Below are 19,052 nucleotides of genomic sequence, written 5' to 3'. Positions count from 1 at the left end.
AATAAATAAATAAACGTATGCAAAAAGAACAACATTCAATAGTGTTCTGGTTCTCACTTTATTTTTTTCGTTCTATACTTCGAATATTTGAATAAAACATAATGATAATCGATGTTAGAGTAGAAAAATATTCAACTTTATTACTTGATTAAAAACTTCAAACACCTGCAAATTGGAAATGACAGTCTACATGATTCGATCGCTCAAAAACTGGCCCCCATTTTCAAGACTTGCTAAAAGTGTATGAGAAAAAACATTAGTGATCTAAAATGTAAGGTTTCCTCACCACTTCTCCATAGTGCGTGGGAATGCATTTTACCCAAGTTCGTTCCTCTCGGCCACTATGTTTTTTTCCCGTTCTGTTTTTCCTCTTTTTCTCTCTTGGCCACTGTGGATTTTTCAGTTTTGTTTCTCTCCTTTATTTTTCCATTTTTCTTTTGAAACTTCAGGGTTTTTATTTCAAGGCACCTTTGTTCTCATTCTGGCAAGTCTTGAAAATGAGCGTCTGTTTTTGAGCGCTTGAAACATGTCGACTGTTATTTCTGAGTTGTATATTTTTGACGCAAATCAAGTTTTTTTCTTACCGCTTCAGCTTGTTGGGATAATTTATTTAGTTGTTGCTGTTGCTTATCCGCATAGATCTGACATTAGTCAGATCAACTCCAAAAAGTTGTTGACAGCCAGAAAGTCGATGACAAGAAGGGGATCGGAAGTTAAATCCACCCTGGATAGTCCGACACAATCAAGTATATGTTTCGGAGAGGCTGGATGGACACAGCAATTTTTACAAGTCGGGTAAATTTTTCTGCCACGTTCGAATGTTAGACATTTTAGGCGGCCAGTTCAGAATCTGGCCAAGGCAGTCTGGGAGCTTCGATTGCAATTCATTCTCAGAAGGGTGCCAGGAGATGTTGCGGTGTACCATTTGTGGGTAGGTGGAGTTTGCCAGAATTAGTTGACTCAAAAGTAAGGTATAAAACAAAGAAATGAAACGAATTAAATTAATTGAAATAAATCAATATATATAAAGAAACTTACAAATTATTGCTGCAAAAAGTTATTGCAGGTGTAATAATTTCATATGGGCTGCTTTCTTCAAGGCTAGTTGTAGTTGGAAATGTCCAATAAAATGTTAAAAATTCATTTGTCTGATACAAAAACCCTCCTGAGCAAATTAAGAAAACAAGTAATTTCCACATCGCTTTCTTCCATGATTGAGCAACAGTAGCAACTTGGGACAAAACTCTAGCGAGAAAATCCATAAGCAAAGTTTTACAATATTTTCTAAACGACACCTTCGCCTTTAAATGTTTTTCAGTTTCCAGCAGATGTGAATCCATAAGAAAATCCTAGATGAGACGAATAAAGATTGGAGAAGTTTTTTGGTTGTCAATGCAAGTGAAATAATTAAAAAGCAGGAATACTTAAGAAGCATTACTTAATTTGATAACAAAGTCAGCTGCGCAAGTTTACCAGGCCTGCCAATACTACGGTTTTTGCAAGATATTTTATAGAGTGGTAGACAGTTAAAAACCTAAGCTTTCAGAACTTTTAAATATTTTGCCAACATTTAAGAGCCTTGAAGAGCTGTATTAAAATGGTGTTGCATATGAACTTTTAAGTCATTTATCGGCAGTGGTGCGGTGAGCAAATTTAAAGGAATAAAGCATAATACATTAAAGCTTAAACATAGCTATCCCTAGCATAAATTTTTACAAAAAGCATAGAAAGTTGGCAGCTCTGATAGGCAAAAGAGTGTATTTGAAAAAAAACACATATACTTTTTTCTAATCCAGAAACTTGTTCAACAATCATATCTATTTTATGAGTGCAGCTGCAAAACTAATTAAAGAGAGGCTTGAGTTATTTTTTATCTTAAATATGCGATACCTTTTTCGATGTAGCCGTAAATTCTTCTGATATTACACGTATTCTTCGCTTATGCATCACATCATCAGGCATTTCGTTGGATAACATTCCTGAATACTGTAAACAAAATTTGACGATAAAAGATATTTAGAAATTTTATGATCATTACAAAAGTTAAAAAAAAAGAACTATTGAAATTTTTATACTTATGTAAAAAAAAATCGAAAATATATATATATATGGAAAAGATAGTTATAGCAATTAAGTTCAATTGTAAAGCCCGAAGGCTGAGCAATATTGCTTCGTGGTCCCATGCCACAGTTCTGATGTTCGATCCTAGGACTCGACAAAGTTGACATGGATTTTCATTCCTTTAGTAGGTCTAAAAATATGAGTACCGAGCATGCTTGATGACTAAACACTAAGGGTTCCGCTTTAGTTTAACCTTCCTAACGGAATATTTGTTTCTCTACCTCAGAGTTCAAGATCAAGAAAAACTGTGATGGACACAGTAGGCTATGGTCTCCTTTGAGCTGTTACGCCACTCATTCTTTGAGTGATGCTCTTTACTTTAACTGTATCGTAAATAAAAACTTTTCTTTTCATTTATCTATCTACCTTATTAGGAGTTATTGACCTTAAACATATACTATAAATAGGAAAATATAATAAGAATAAGCAAAAAATTAATTGGATTTTAGGATAAAAATAGGTAGAGAGATTAGAATTTAGATTAAAATTTTAAAAAAAGCAGCAATATTTGAAAATGATCTTGTTAATAATCTAATAACACTCTATATTTTACTTATTAGTTTATCAAATATTTAAATTAAAGGATTTATTTAGAAGGAATAATTTCATCCTTTAAATGAATTTTACAAACTGTTAAAAAATCTTCTATTTTTGGTCAATACATGATAAGTGAATAAAACTAGTCAATAGCAATTAAGTGCAAATATTGGTACAAAAATGCACATGCTATAGATTCGTTGCTTCAAAATCCTTAATACTTGGCGGAGCACAAAATTTCTGGAAAAAAAGAGACAAACAATCTGCAACACGAAAAAAAAAATAGTTAAATCACCAGAAGAAGAGGAACAAGCTCAAAAAAGATAAACAAATAAAAGAAGTTAGGCAACATGCAAGTGTGTGGAAGTCGGGTGAGAAACCCACATGTATAGATTATAGAACAATAGAGAAGAATGAAACAGTGTGAAGACCAATTATTAGAAAAACTAAATCATTAGACATTTCCAGAGCATGAAATAATTTCCAGAAATCAAGGTCAAATCAAATTATGAATTATTTCAGCTGTAGAAAGCTCATACCTATGATTAGAATTCCAATTATGTATCGTGATCGTTTAATATCCTCTTTTGATTATGACGTATGTATTTCATGTTCACCGAGTCGAAGTTAAAGAACGACTTACGTTTTTCCAATATACAATACCACATATATTGAAGTATTAACAATAGGGCCTTTAGAGTTATGTAATTTAATTTATTTTCAGGGGGCGGGGAAACGACATTAAACTCAAATTATTTAAAAACTTTGCAATTTGGGAAATGATTCTGAGATAATAAGGTAGAACAATCAAATTTTGAAAGTTCGAATTAAAGAGTTTGTTGGTTTGTGGATAAAACTGTTCCATCGATATGTCCCAGGAAAATTAACGGCGTAAGTAAAAGCCACTGGGAAAAAGGGAAATTATTTTATTAACGGATAACATCAAATCTAACAATTAATTCTGATGACAACTTATGCAATTTAGGCTTAATATAGTTATTTAAAAGGTAAAACTTTTTCTTAAAAAAAATATCCATTAACTTTTTTTATTAGAAAAAATATCAGATATATCGTGACTCAGCTAATGCTGCCTTTAGTTCGATGCAAAAGTATTGACATTTAAAAATACATCAATTATGATGTCACGCAAAAAAATTAATATCCAGCATGAATTGCTAAGTAGTCTCAAAAATTAAAATCAATTCCATTGAAATCACTATGCTAATTACGATTCTAGTTATAATACATTTATTTAACTATAATATAAGTTTTTATAAATTTCGTTTTACTTATATATGACTCTTCAAAAATTGTGACATTCAGGAAGAGTAACTTATGGTTCAGTTAATAACATTTCATACCTGCCAACTTTCACACATTTGAAGTAAACGTTTATTTCTATATTTAAAGTGGTAGTAAAATGTATGCTTGCGATATATTCCTTGCATTTATAAATCTAATTTATAACCTTTTTGAAGACCACTATTTTTAAAAAATTTAAGCAAAAATGTTAATATGTAATACTGTTACATACCAGCGAACTCTTCCGGATTTTCACAAAGATTTTATTTTCATATTTAAAGTGGTAACAATACTCGGGTTATTCCAATTAACTTTTTGAATTATAATGAAAATTATAAATGAGTTTGACCACCACTACATATAAATNTCTTATCTATCGTCAGTGTAGGGTATACCTGGCAAATGTATACTGAGCAGTGGCACTTCTTAAAAAAACATCAGTGTAAGGTATACCGGGCAGTGGCACTTAACCTTCAAAAGCATCAGTGTAGGGTATACCGGGCAAATATGTACCGGTCAAATGTAAATGTATGGCCCGATACTCCAAACACTGATGTTTCTTCTTATCTATCGTCAGTAAGTATTAAAATAACAAATAAATGTAATTATATCCACGAATAAATTCATATAAAATCAGATGTAATAATTATTTCGGACATTCACCAAAACGACTATGTGATTGTCAACATTCACCGGTGAAAAACAACAACCACCGATTTCGCTCATTCACCGTAAAATCTATATTACAAAAAAAATGTGTTTTAAAGCCGTCGTGGTAAGGGCGAATAGGAATTTTTTATATTAGCGTATTTTTAAATGAATTTCAGCTGTGTGAAACCTGCGAGAAATTAGATTAAATTTCAGGAGAATGAGATATTTAAAAAATCGATTTCTCAGGAGCTATTCGACCGATTTTGCACAAATTTTATACTTTGCCATGTAAAATTATATTCTTTAAAATAATGCGAAAAATTGTGTACCGTACCATTCAAAATTTTTTTCAGTATTATTAAGTAAAATAATGATAAACAATAAATATTTACTGAAAATTATTTTTTGAATTAAATTACCTTTGCACGAGCGAATTTTTTAATTGTATACTAAAATTTTTCAATAAGCTAAAAAAAATTTCGGGATATAGTGAAATACATAAAATGTAAAATTAATATTCAGGGGTTCAAACTTTGATCTCTCCTGAACAAACTAATCTGAAAATAAATTTCCCAGATTGTGGTAACTCCCTATATTTTGGGAGTACGCGTTTTCAGAGAATTATGCTGATTACGCCTGCTCTTTAGTACTAAACAATCACTGTCATCTTTTATGTTGAAATTACATTTAGGAGTTGCGATCTTTCTTTGTTCTGCCAACTAACACTGCAGCCTAATACAGTATAATGATAATCGCATGGTATGCGATGTCGTAGTTCCGCGTACGCACTCATACTTTCAATCGTTCTTACTTTCATCGCTTTAAGAACTCATATTTTATATTTCAAATCGTTCCATTTCGATAAAATTAGTTAAAATATTTTTAATAATTCCAAAGCTTCTGATGATTTTTAAAAGCAGGTAAGATGTTAAATTTTCAAGAAAAAAAAGGTTAAATCAAAGTCATATCGCCCGTAAATTTGACATATCCGACTCACAAATTTAGCCCATAGTGACCAAATATTTGCAGTAAAATTCAATTATTATCATTTTTTTAGAAAAATATCTATGACTGTTTTGAAATTTTCCCCTTTCTACCACTAAGAATGTTGCTTTAAGTATTGCTTTCAAAGCTGCTGTGCTAGATTTTAAAGAACTAAATATTTTTGCCCTTTTTCTAGCTTTAATTTAATGAGACCCTTAGAGGTATAATAAAATTCATCAAAAATGCTTTAACATTTTTTTTGTTTAATCTGATGATTAATTTTTTGGGTGACAACTTGGGTTACTTTGCCCATAATCTTCAAAAAGATTTGGGCAGACAACAACAGCCTACATAGTAGCAGTACTTACTCAACAAGTTATTAAGTATTAGGGTGAGTTGATTAGTAGAGTGTGATAAAAGCGTCAATAATTTCACAAATTTCAGTGAATATATATCATACTATTGTGCCATTGGAAGGAATTTCTCATTAACTATATAACTTTTTGTTTCCTCCAAAGTTCATAGAAAAGCCTCTTTATCTTATTTTTTAAAATTATTATGTTAGCTTCGTAAAATATTCAGAATCTCAAAAACTGAAGTGTAGCTCTATGTTTGTCAATGGTAAAATTTCATTGTATTTGCAAATGCAAACGAGGAATGCTAATGACTTGTCCTACGAAACTATTCATTTACTTTCCCATTTCAGTTTCAAAACTGTTTTCAGACTTGTTAACAAAATTATATTTTAGTCCATAAAGATCACGTTAGTAATGGCGCTAAATGCACGGTTTTTTCTTCTTCTCAAAATGTAAACTAACTCTACATTTGAAATAAATTAAAGGGCTTAATGTGGGACAGTGATAAACTATGCATCTCTGTTCTTGCCAGAACACTGTTGCACAAATGTTCCAATTCAGTGTACTTTCGTATCTAAAAAAAATTTTAAAAATGTGATAGAAAATATCTTTTTGTAACATTTTTCTAATGAGCTAAAAATAATTTTTTTTAACCTTTTTGAAAAGTTTTACCTCTAAAACAAATAAACCAACACAAGTTTTTTTTATTTTTATTTTTTGTATTAATATTTTAAAAAACAAAAGCAGTTTGAGAAAGAGGAAATTTTTTGTTGTTGTAATATTATTCCAAACATTTAAAAAAACATAAGAGAGTGAAAAGGAATTTATATAAAATTAAGAATGGATATAATTGAAAATTGAAGTAAAGATAGAGCATAAGTTTTTAATGTGAGCTCTGGATCCATGTTATTCAATTCTATTTTTATTTAGATTCCAATTTTTAATTTATCTTCAGCTTATTTATCTTATAAATTTTTCTTGAATAAATTGTGTACCATCTATATTCTTTTTAAATTGTGCGTTTTTATTCTTAAGTGGAATTCACTAAATTATTTATTAAATCTCGCACATTGCAATGTTAACTAGATATAACTCAACACATGTTTTGAAAAAGGATTTATCCACATCAAATATATGATTAGTTGTAGAAATATCTATTTGTATTTAAATGAATAGTATAACGTAGTATAGTTATAGTTATAGATGTTTCTGTTACGAATTAATTCTTTTTGGCGGCGTCAATTCGTCGCCAATCAAATTATATTTTTTTTGTCAGTTGTTCTCGATGCACTCATGCCTGAAGGAGCATTTCTTGAAAGCTCCTATTTCTTATNAGTCATATCAATGATTATCTGTTAGTCATATCAGTGAAAGTCATGCAAACCACGTAAATAACAGAGAAATATAACATTTACATAATATGTATGTATTTGCTTAAGGAGATAATGTAAATATTTATTAAATTGAGTTTATTGGAAAAGTCAAACAGATTAAAATAACAAAAACAATTTTGATCAAATCACCTAAAGGGGTAACAGAAAAAAACAGAACTAAATAACTTTTTTAAAATTTAAAAAGAATATCGTTCTAGCTTCAATAATTTTTTTAACAGCACTGAATTTATCTCTGTTTGCCATGGAAGGAAGTGTCACTCATTTTGTTGCCTGGTGAACACCTTTTGACAAAAGTAATGGAGGCGGGCAACATAAAACAACGCCACAGATATCCGTTCATAGGGTGGCCACATTCATACATCCAACACAACACATGACTACACACACAGATAAACGTCCATGCCTTGAGCGGGATACGGACCGGCAGCCATTGGTTTCACAATCAGGCAGGCTAACCACTCGGCCCCCTGGCCAGCTCCAGCAATAAAAGACATCAAAAGATAATCATTTGTAAAATTTTAATTATTCAAGAATTGCGGTTTATTCAATCATTTAAACTGATATAACTGAATTTTTTTTTCAGTAGTATGTGTTTTGTTAAACGCAAGTAAATAAATTTACAACTTTACTTACATTTTTTGATAAATCTGTGATGTTGCAGGATCCAACAATACGATTGCGACTCTTACCAGACATTATTGCTCAAAATGAAGTATATTATAAATGAATTATATTACATCTAAGAAATTAAGTCATTAGAAAATCATTTTATATGCTAAAATAGTATCGTGCTATAAAATTGCAATTTCAGAATTATAAGAATCGATACAACTTTTAGAGAAGACGGGAAAAAAGCAATTTACTAAGGATATAACCGGCGTGATGGATTTTTTAAAAGTGTAGGTGAAATCATCCAGCAAAAAAAAGGCATGCCTTTATTGTGGCTTTTCTCAGAGGCTTGCTAGATTGCTGGTATGTTAACATGAAGAGAAAATATTGATTATTAAGAACACTTCAATTATGAGATCACGCAAATGATGTTTATTCATTAATTGAGGTTGCTTTATATTTCACTAATAAGTGCATTAGATGTTTTAAAGAAGTTCAGTAGCATTCTGATCTAAAAATGTTATCACCAATCAACAAATTATATTTGATAACATATTTCTATTTAAACTGTTAAAAGATGTTATACTTGAATATTTCAAAATTGAATTGTTACATTCTGAGATTTATAAACGACATCATATGTACATCTGGCATCTACGAGTGTTTTTGGGAATCGTTTTTTCATCGTTGTAGCAATAATGATAGTGGGTGGCATTAAGAGCAAATATAATCTTAATCTAATAGTTAAAAATGAATAGTTTTATGGTTAACACTAGTATCTCCCGCAATTGTTAACTTAAGTTGAAACCTGCATGGAGTTTTTTTGATTCAAACAGAATTTTATTTTAAGTAGTTCTTTCTCTTGATGCTATTTGTCACTCTTCTGAATTTGTCTCTCGAAATTTAGAATATTCTGTTTATAATTTTTACACATTGATTGAATTAAATAAATATTTAAAATACGACTTTTTTGAAATTTGATTTCTCAGGAGCCATTCAACTGATTTCGCTCATTTTTTTTTTATTTTTCCAAGTTAAATTATATTCCTTGAAATTATATTAAAAAAATTTTATCTTACAATTCAATTTTTTTTTCATAAGTATTAAATGAAATAATAAAAAATTATAAGTATTTAGTAAAAAAACTTTTTCGTATGAAATTATCTTTTGACAAATGAATTCGATAATTGTGAGCAAAATGAACAAGAACTGTGAAGATCCGATCATTCGATCAAAAGTTTTTCAGAGTGAGCCATTTTTTATTTATCATGTTGTACAAGTACGTAATACGAGAAAAGAAAACAATTGCACAGCAATAGTAGGGGTTGGTATAAGCTAAGCAATCAGGAGCAGAATTCTCCAGTTAGACATGTATTTCTCTTGCATATTGTTTCCTGGGAAACAAAAGTACTGAAACATAAGAAAATGTACAGAATTTCATACTACCACTCTGACCAGTTCAGTTAGAAGGCAATGATTTTTTTTGATGGTATTAGGCTGGCCATATTTAAAAAATTTAGAGAGCATTCTTTGTAATACAATTAAATATCACTTAAAATAACATTTAAACTCACAAATGGTAAAATTTTATTAAAACTTTTACGCACTTTGCTATAATGCACCTTCAGCAGTAGGATAAATGTTAGCAACAAAATTTTCTATCTAAATTGTCGTATATATGGACATATCCCTGATGTACTGTGAATCATGCAATCGATTCATTGTGTATGTACAATGAATCCTGATGTACAATGAATCATGCAATCGATTTATGTCGCAATCATATGTGTCTATTTTTAAAGCAAGAAAAATTAATTTTTGAAAAATATATTTATAATTTTTACTTAGTTACCTATTTTGTGCTTTTTTTTATTTTAACTGTGAAAAATTTCGAACTGGACAGATTTTCAAAATTAGAATGNAATTTTTTTTCATAAGTATTAAATGAAATAATAAAAAATTATAAGTATTTATTAAAAAAACTTTTTCGTATGAAATTATCTTTTGACAAATGAATTCGATAATTGTGAGCAAAATGAACAAGAACGGTGAAGATCCGATCATTCGATCAAAAGTTTTTCAGAGTGAGCCATTTTTTTATTTATCATGCTGTACAAGTACGTAATACGAGAAAAGAAAACAATTGCGCAGCAATAGTAGGGGTTGGTATAAGCTAAGCAATCAGGAGCAGAATTCTCAAGTTAGACATGTATTTCTCTTGCATATTGTTTTCTGGGAAACAAAAGTACTAAAATATAAGAAACTGTACGGAATTTCATACTGACACTCTGCCCAGTGCAGTTAGAAGGCAATGGTTTTTTTGGATGGTATTAGGCTGGCCATACTTAAATTTAGAGAGCATTCTTTGTAATACAATTAAATATCACTTAAAATAACATTTAAACTCACAAATGGTAAAATTTTATTAAAACTTTTACGCACTTTGCGATAATGCACCTTCAGCAGTAAGATAAATGTTAACAACAAAATTTTCAAATTTCAAACCTATCTAAATTGTCGTATATATGGACATATCCCTGATGTACTGTGAATCATGCAATCGATTCATTGTGTATGTACAATGAATCCTGATGTACAATGAATCATGCAATCGATTTATGTCGCAATCATATGTGTCTATTTTTAAAGCAAGAAAAATTAATTTTTGAAAAATATATTTATAATTTTTACTTAGTTACCTATTTTGTGCTTTTTTTAATTTTAACTGTGAAAAATTTCGAACTGAACAGATTTTCAAAATTAGAATGTCTTAAAATTTGGACAACACTTAAGTATTTATAATATACCTATAATTTAACAAACTTTATTAAGCCTTTTAACAATAACCAATGTTCATCCAAAATAGTATCAAATTTATGAACTTAGGCTCATCTTTTCCCAATACCCACAACGGGCTTCCAATACCAGCTGGGCTGACATTAAGTCAATTCAGGTGTATTACGGCAGATTTGTTAGTCACTCTTCCGAAGACACCAAATTAGGTGGGCCACCGTTGCTCCCACAGTAAGGACAGTTAATTCAGAGACGAAAAGAACATCCATGCCCTGTCCGTGAGACGGAACCTTTCAGATGCAAGGCCAGTATCCTGACCCCTACGCAGTCTGATCGGCAACTTAGAATCACTAAAATACTAATTTCTTTACGGAGAATGTAAAACTTTTTACACTTGCTCTTAAAGAGATCATAAAAAGTTTATGACCCAAATTGCATTTGATTGTGATATTTATTGGTAGAAATCGAATTTCTAGTTGTATGCATGTGTATTTCATTTTAAATTATATATCCTTTAGAGAACCAGAAAAACTCACAAACGTTAAAAAAAATATTTAAAAAAAAATACAAAAAGTAAAAAAAAGAAGTACAATTTGCTTTGTAATGAAAAATACTTGATCAACTTTTTTTTAATTGTAAACAAGATTCAAGATGAAGGCTTAAAAAGTCAGTGATATCAAAGAATACCAATTTCAGAATAAAGTTATTAGTCAACAGATCCCGTAATGTAATTACGATTCGTTGTTCTCTCACTTAGATATATTTGCTATTTTAGTTGTTTAAAATTTAAGTTCCACTTCCATAAAAATTTCACTCTATGAGGACGATACACATCTAAATTCTCCATAGCACAAAACCTTTAACTTCATAAAAACAAATATTGACCAAATAAATACCTTACCCCAAAACAAAATTTTCGGAATTTAAGAAAAAAAAAATTCGCAATGAGGATTCCGTATCAATCATTCACAGAGAGATAAGTAATTTCAAGAATCTGGAGTGGTAAGATATTACCAGATTGAAAATTTCATTCGCTTCGAAGACATACTATGAAAACATGTGTATACCCAAGTCAAAATTCTTGATGGTACCATCAAAGAATTATGATGGTTTATGTTGGTTTAAGTACGATTCTTGATGGTCCAACATATGTTGATGCTCACCATCATACAACAATTTCCATCCAGTTTTGATGGCCCATCAAATTTCCATCATTACAAAATGGAAAATGTTGCTTTATGTTATGATGGTAATTCATCAAGCAATGTTTGATTTTTGATGGACCAACATAAACCTTCATATTTTGATGGCAGATGTTGTTTTACCATTATGATGGTCAACCAACAAGTTATTTTATTTTAATGTTGGACAAACAATAACCATTAAAATATGATAGAAGATGTTGTATGGCTATTTTGATGGTCCACCAACAAGATGTGTTTATTAATGTTGGACCAACAACAACCATTAAAATATGATGGAGGATATTGTTTTACTATTATAATGGTTCAACCATTAAGTAATCTTTTATATTGCTGGGCCAACAGCAATCATCGCATTAAGATGGAACATGTTGTTTTAGTACTAGGATGGTTCAACCATCATGTGATGTTTGTTGTAGTTGGACCAATTTCAACCATCAAAATAAGTTGGAAGATGTTGCTTACCTTTATTATGGTCAACTAGCAAGTTATGTTTTTATTATTGGATCAACAACAACTAACAAAATATAATGGAAGATGCTGTGTGGCTATTTTGATGGTCCACCAACAAGATGTGTTGATTAATGTTGTCTATCTATAGATAGGTGTTTTAAGTGCTTCAAAAATAGGGGCCCATTAATATTCTTATTTTTGAAGCACTTGAAAAAAATAGTTGGCATGTTTCAAGCTCTTCAAAAACAAGAATATATGAATTAATCAACGCATATTATTGAAGCGCTTGAAATGAGTCGACTGTTTTTTGATATTTTTTATGTGAATAAAATTTTCAATCAGGTTATATCCCTACAACTATTTCAGAGAGATGTTCTTAAGGTTCGCGAACCTTAATCTGAATTTGTTTGACAACTTAATTGTAAATTTTGAAAATTCTATGTTTTTGAATGTGCTTTTATACAAACTATAAACATTGAAACAGATGTTGATTTATATAATAAAAGAAATATTTAATTCGTTTCTTGAAATTTTGTAATTATCAAAGGGTTTAAATTTAACTTAATTAAATTTCTTAATTAAAGCCTCTAATTGAATAAATTTTTGCTCACGTAGCTTCTTCAAATGCTTAGAAAACTAAATCTACGCGAATATAGTTTCGTACCATTTGAATCATAAAAGAGAATACGAGGTTGACATTTCACTGCATATTTAGTCTTTCATCTTGATTTTTGTTTATTGTTAAAATTGATGACCACTATGATGAACCTGATGACCATGACTTTAGTTATTAAACCTCTTTCTAAAAGAGATTTTTTCTTAAAAAAACCTATCAGGGTTTTATTTAATTACAAAGCAGTTTGTATGATTTTCAATCTCATTTTATTTTAATATATGTGTCTTTTTTTATTTTTTAAAAGGAATTTTCGAGAGGATAAATAATTTACAGATAAATGCAAAGATAACTTATTTTACTAATTTATGTTGATTGCAGACAAACATTTCTGGATCATCTTTGTCAATTAATGATTTTTTTAAAAAAATATTATGGATTATTTTTATTTATTAAGATGTTTCAAAAATATTATAATTAGTGAATTATCGTATGAAAAATGCAATCAACAGCAACATTTTTATTTGTTTTTCGTTGCGTGATTTCTTTATTGAAGAATTCCATGAAGTTGATACATTTCTGTCACGTTAAATTCATGCTATCTAAATAAATTATATTATGATCTCTATTTTTTGATGCATATAAAACTATTTAAAACTATATATTAATCTAATGTAGTTCTTAAAAAAATATTGGAAATTTTTGACGCGCCTTCATACAAACTATTCGTGCTGAGTTGGATTCATCTGCACGAAAAAGTACATTGTATTGTATAAATTACTAAAATTGATTAAGGGAGATAGGATTAAATATTTGAGACAATATTTTGTTTTAATCGCTTCGAATTAGTTAGGGAAAGATAGAACGAATGTATTGATGCGTGAATCGAAACAGTGAGTATCATTTTTCTCAATCCATTCTTTCTCTCATAAAAATACAAATGTTATTATGCTAGATAAATTTAGTCCTGGATTTAGGTAATTCAATGATATGGACTTTTTGAGATTATAAGTAATATCTTGCACAAAAAACTTTAAAATTTTTATTCATTTATTTCTGGGTGAACTTTTTTAATTCAATTTCATTCATTCTCTTATGTTGGCTATAGTTTTGAGAAAACTTCAATTAACTGTAGTTATTGAGTAAATAATCTCAAAAAGCTTCCAAGTCTTATCGATAACAAAACTCTCGAATACGATACCAGGGGAATTTTCATACTGGCAAAATATATATTATAATACTTTGATATATTATAATAATTATAATACTTTGATATATTATAATAATTATAATACTTTGTAATTATTATAAAAAGCATAACTTTTTATTATAGTCATACTATTTATTTATAATAAACCAATTCAAAATTTAATTCTATTTGTTGTTTATAGACAAAGGAGAAGGATACTAAAATTACGATTAAACAAAATATATTTTTTTAAACAAAAATAATATAAATACTTCTTTCGATGATTTTGATTTTTTTTGCTGCCGACTCTCTTTTAGTTTACTGCATTAATACCACTTGTAAACCATTTCAATTATAATAGACTCTAGAAATGGAATTTTTTGTCATTGGTGAGGTAACTATGTCCTTTCATGAATAAAAATTTATTTTTTATTGTTTTTAAAGTGTTTCAATAAGTATAATTTTCAACTTTGCATGTAAATAAAACAATATTAATAAAATTTTAATATGACGAAATCACCAAATTTCTTGTAGAAGAAACTTAAAGCTTGCGTGCATGTTTAAATGCACCATTACTATCAGTTATCAAGAAAAAAAATCAGATTTTACGATACAATTACATGTTCCTTCCCTTTTGACAAAGACTACTCACTTCTGCCTAGCTTAATAGTATGAGATTGCCGCAGCTGATAGGGTGAATTTCGGAAGTAATCACATTTGGTGAGAATGCTTTCTCTGGTTATTTCAGTTTCCGTTTTTAAAAGCGCTATATGTAGAACCACCTCAGCTGGATTTGGCATGTGACATTTTTAGCGGCAATCATTGGTTGATTTTCTAGCGTTGCCATTCGGGGAGTTGTAATGAGGTTTTTTTTTGTCGCCGTGTAAGAGAAATATATATATAGATTTCCCTGACTTTGACTCTAGAAATTAAAAAAAAAACACAAAATGGAACAAATTGAAAATAGTATTTTTATTTTGAAGAATTTCAATAATTAAACAAAATATTTATTTAGCCGTATGCACTATAAATTATAACATTTGTAACAGAGCCAAACAAAATACTGACTACCATCACAGTATTTACATTTATTCCATATTTCATCTTGTAAAATCTTAATCTAAGCAGCTCTTGTGTTATTTTTCTTGAAATTAGCGCCTCTTTAAAAATCAGTATTATGAATTATTGCTTTGTATTGAGCTGCCATTTCTTTTATTTAAATTAAATTTTTTGAAACTTGAGACTGAAAAGCATGCTTAAAAATAATGTAGTTATATATCTTGCGACTGTAATAAAATTAATTTTAAATTATTCAATAGAAGTAAAGAAAATAAAAATAAAATCTTGGTTAAAATCGTCTCCTTTCACAAGTAGTGATTTCATTCTTGACTATTAGCGTGACCCGGCCTGACGTAATCGCTTGTAAAAATCATGGTAGAAATCACATACATCTTGGTGCGCTGCCGCGAAGAGGCATTAACCGATTCATCTGTAGTAATAAATCGATGATGAGGAGTAGTGAGAAAGAATGGAGATGGGGGGAAGAGGGGGAGCTCAGCACCAAAAAAATCTAGAGGGGGTTCGTGTGACATGGACAATCAAGAAATGTTGAGTGGCGTGGCGTATAATTAAAATAAAATAATCATGAAGATTATGATGATCGATATTATTTAGGAAGGTCTGGGTTAAATATAAAATATATATCTTTATATATAAGAGGAGAGTGGAATGATAACACATTGCCAATCACAAAAGACTTCTGGTTAGTAACGCACAAAACAGCCAATCAAAATTGAGAACTGCTGTCTTGAATAATGCTGTCTGCAGAAATGTTACAACTAAACTTACCAGCTAAATCTTGTTGCGATTGAATGTGTGAAATATATTGAACAGAGTTTACTTTATAATACTTATTTCTTATAAAAAAAATAGATGGCCGTGAATATCTTAGGAGATATCAACAGCGACATAGGGCTGAACAGAATTTAGCAGTACAAAATAATCGCAGTACTATCAATACGCGACAGCGAAATGCGCGGCGAAGAAACGTTGGAGAGTCAAGACGTTTAAATGGAAATGAATAATATGGAAAAGAAATTGATAAAAAATGTTGTATATAAAGAGGTTTTGTAAATAATTTTTAAATTTATCATTGTTTTTTCTTACTTTTAATTGTTTTCTACTTACTTTCAAAAAATCGTTCAGTCTGAAATATTAATTAACAGTTCATATTTGTTTGAGATATTTCTTAAATAATGCATAAAAGTGCAAATCATTGGTACACAAAATGATGTGAAAAGAAAAATCAATGAAAAATGTACATTGCTAGGTTTTGTGAATATTCAGAGAGCTATTGCAAATAATTTTTAATTTTATTGCTTTCACCTGTCACTGTCATTTTTTCTTAACAATTCAGACAAAATTGTTTATTGATCTTTGATAACATAATTATTTAATTTTACATTTGTTTTTTTATTCGTATTCAATATGACATAAACATTAAATTGCTTAATTTAATTTGTTGAATTTCAGTTACATATGTTTTTATTACATAATTTGCTTTTTGTCTGATTGAAACTAAAATATTTTGTTAGTTGACAGTATTGTAGTTAATTGGGCAATTACTTGCAATGGGTTTTGCTTTTGAAATATTACTCAGCATCAACTTATTAATATTACATGTTTTAATTTGTCTGCCATATTTAAGTTTTTTCTCATTAGGTTTCAATTGTTTTCAGTATAAAATTTAAATTACTGGGGGGGGGGGAGATAAAGCACCATATAGGGAGCGTCCGGCATCCTATAAGATCAACAATGATTTACGTTATTAGGGGTAAAAATATATGTGGGTTTCCCCTTGGCGAAATTGGCGACTTATGTTTGGCGGCATTCCTGATTGCGAGGAACACCGTGGTAACAAGAATGGCTGCCAAAATATAATGATATTTCAACAAAACATCGGCCAAAACTTTATAAAATTGCAATGAACCCGATATGAGCAGAATTAATAAACCCAAGAAAATGCATTTTGAATCGAAGCAAAAATTAATGGAGTAAGCACAGAAAGAAAAGGAAAAAAACAACTCACTTCTTCGTTAAGCTTGAATATCCTCAGATTTAGGTGCACCGAATTCTCTAATAGCAGTTAGATACTGTCTAAATTTATCATGAATAGAATCTGTGTACCTCCATCGCCACATAAATTCGGCGAAATACGAATAGAAAATGGCGTCTGCGGTACCGGACTGGCGATGACATTTTTTTCTAAAGTCCCTTTTTATGACTGCCCACATACCTCCGATATTATTGACCAGAAGAAAAAGTAATCTTACCAGCTGGTATCCAACTTAGAACTAGCGGACCTTTGAAATCACATATACCGTTGAACATTTAAAAATAACGCTAAAATCTAAACCAATCAGAATCACGATTGGATTTCAACATCGCCCACGTTGGTGATCAACCGCGATCACAACTTGGTGAGAATGAAGGGGCACCCTCAAATATAGTCTACACGAGTTAGGCTCTGCCACGTGTGTTTCGAATACGGAGATTAATCTCCGGCTAATGCCCTATAATAATGTGTTAAATAATATTGCTTCCTCGCTTTATATAAGTTTATATTATTGTTTGCATTAAAATTGCTTTATATAAGTTTATAATGCTGATTATAAGGACCTCTGACATATTACAATCCTATCATATTCTCTCTATGTGATGTTGGTGCAGAAAAATTGCCAGCTAATCTCCAGGAAAGCGACTTTGATTTTGTTCGCGAGGCGAACAAAAATGTAATTGCGTAGCATTTATCGGGGGTTGGCAAACGGTAGCGAGCAGCGGACGGAGCCCTCTAGTGTTTATATATTTACAACGCACGATAATCAACCCAAATTGAATAAAAGATAAAATAAGAATAAAATAGATATACACAATAGGAAAATAATCAATGAGAGAAAATTATGTCGTGAGCTCTGTTGCAGTGGTGACTCAGGCGTCCTGGTTGAATAACCACTCGTCTTCTGGGTTGCTCACCACACTAGTCTTAATCATGCTACATATTCCTTGGGGACGACCCCTTGGGGTTGCTCGGCTTCCTCGGTCCATGTATATGCTATGTAATTTTGATGGAAAAACCAAAGTTCAACTGGGGCTGAGTGTATTTCGTGAGCTAGTTTCGTAAAAATCATTATCATGTGAGCTCTATCAATTCAGTTCGACATTCAGAACGGTATTCAGTTCGCCCTCTTGAGTAAACCATTGAGTTGAAAGTAGGTGTTTCTCTTCTTATTTAAAGTGAAAAGGTGGAACGATGGGAAGGGAAAATGCAAAAAAATCATAAAACAAAAAAAAAAAAGGCCTGTAATTTAATAAGTGATTTGATGCACAAATTAGGGTCTATCGGAAGCTAATTTACAATCCAGCAACCCTTAACGATTCATTCACTTTTTTTGGAAATGTATCTGTTGGTTGTAGTTGGTCGCCATTATAATGCAAGCTTTTATTTCTTTCAAAATGTGTAGCGAGAACTTAAAAAAAATAAAGATTTAAGTTTTTTTTATTTATCTAAACACCCACCCCATTACACTGTGATTGAAAAGGAGCCTTAATAAAAAAAGTTGTAAGAATTTACCCTAAAATGTATAAATATAAAAAAGCACAACCATATGTGGCTCAAGAGATTGTGTGCATGCATATTCAAACGCGACACTAAGGTGACTTGACATCACTTTGCACTACTAAAATGACATTAAACATGCCATTGCTTACATTTTTAGTAAACGTAATAAGTAAATTCTCAGGGTAAATGCCTCACCACTTCTTTCCTTTCAAGTACAGTTTGCAAACACA

The 19,052-nt window shown here is 30.2% G+C and overlaps 1 long non-coding RNA gene across 1 annotated transcript; it reads right to left on the bottom strand.

Moving 5' to 3' along the window:
• Positions 1-1,038: 1,038 nt before the first annotated feature.
• Positions 1,039-8,301, bottom strand: LOC122272636 (uncharacterized). The gene is made up of 3 exons (XR_011637687.1): positions 7,979-8,301; positions 1,891-1,986; positions 1,039-1,349 (listed from the first exon to the last, which is right to left on the bottom strand). It is a non-coding gene; the product is annotated as an uncharacterized lncRNA (long non-coding RNA).
• Positions 8,302-19,052: the final 10,751 nt, after the last annotated feature.

Source organism: Parasteatoda tepidariorum, chromosome 9 (genome assembly GCF_043381705.1).
Source record: "Parasteatoda tepidariorum isolate YZ-2023 chromosome 9, CAS_Ptep_4.0, whole genome shotgun sequence".
NCBI classification, from domain to species: domain Eukaryota; kingdom Metazoa; phylum Arthropoda; class Arachnida; order Araneae; family Theridiidae; genus Parasteatoda; species Parasteatoda tepidariorum.
Note: the sequence above shows the minus strand (reverse complement) of the source record. Positions and strands in the feature narration are given on the sequence as shown.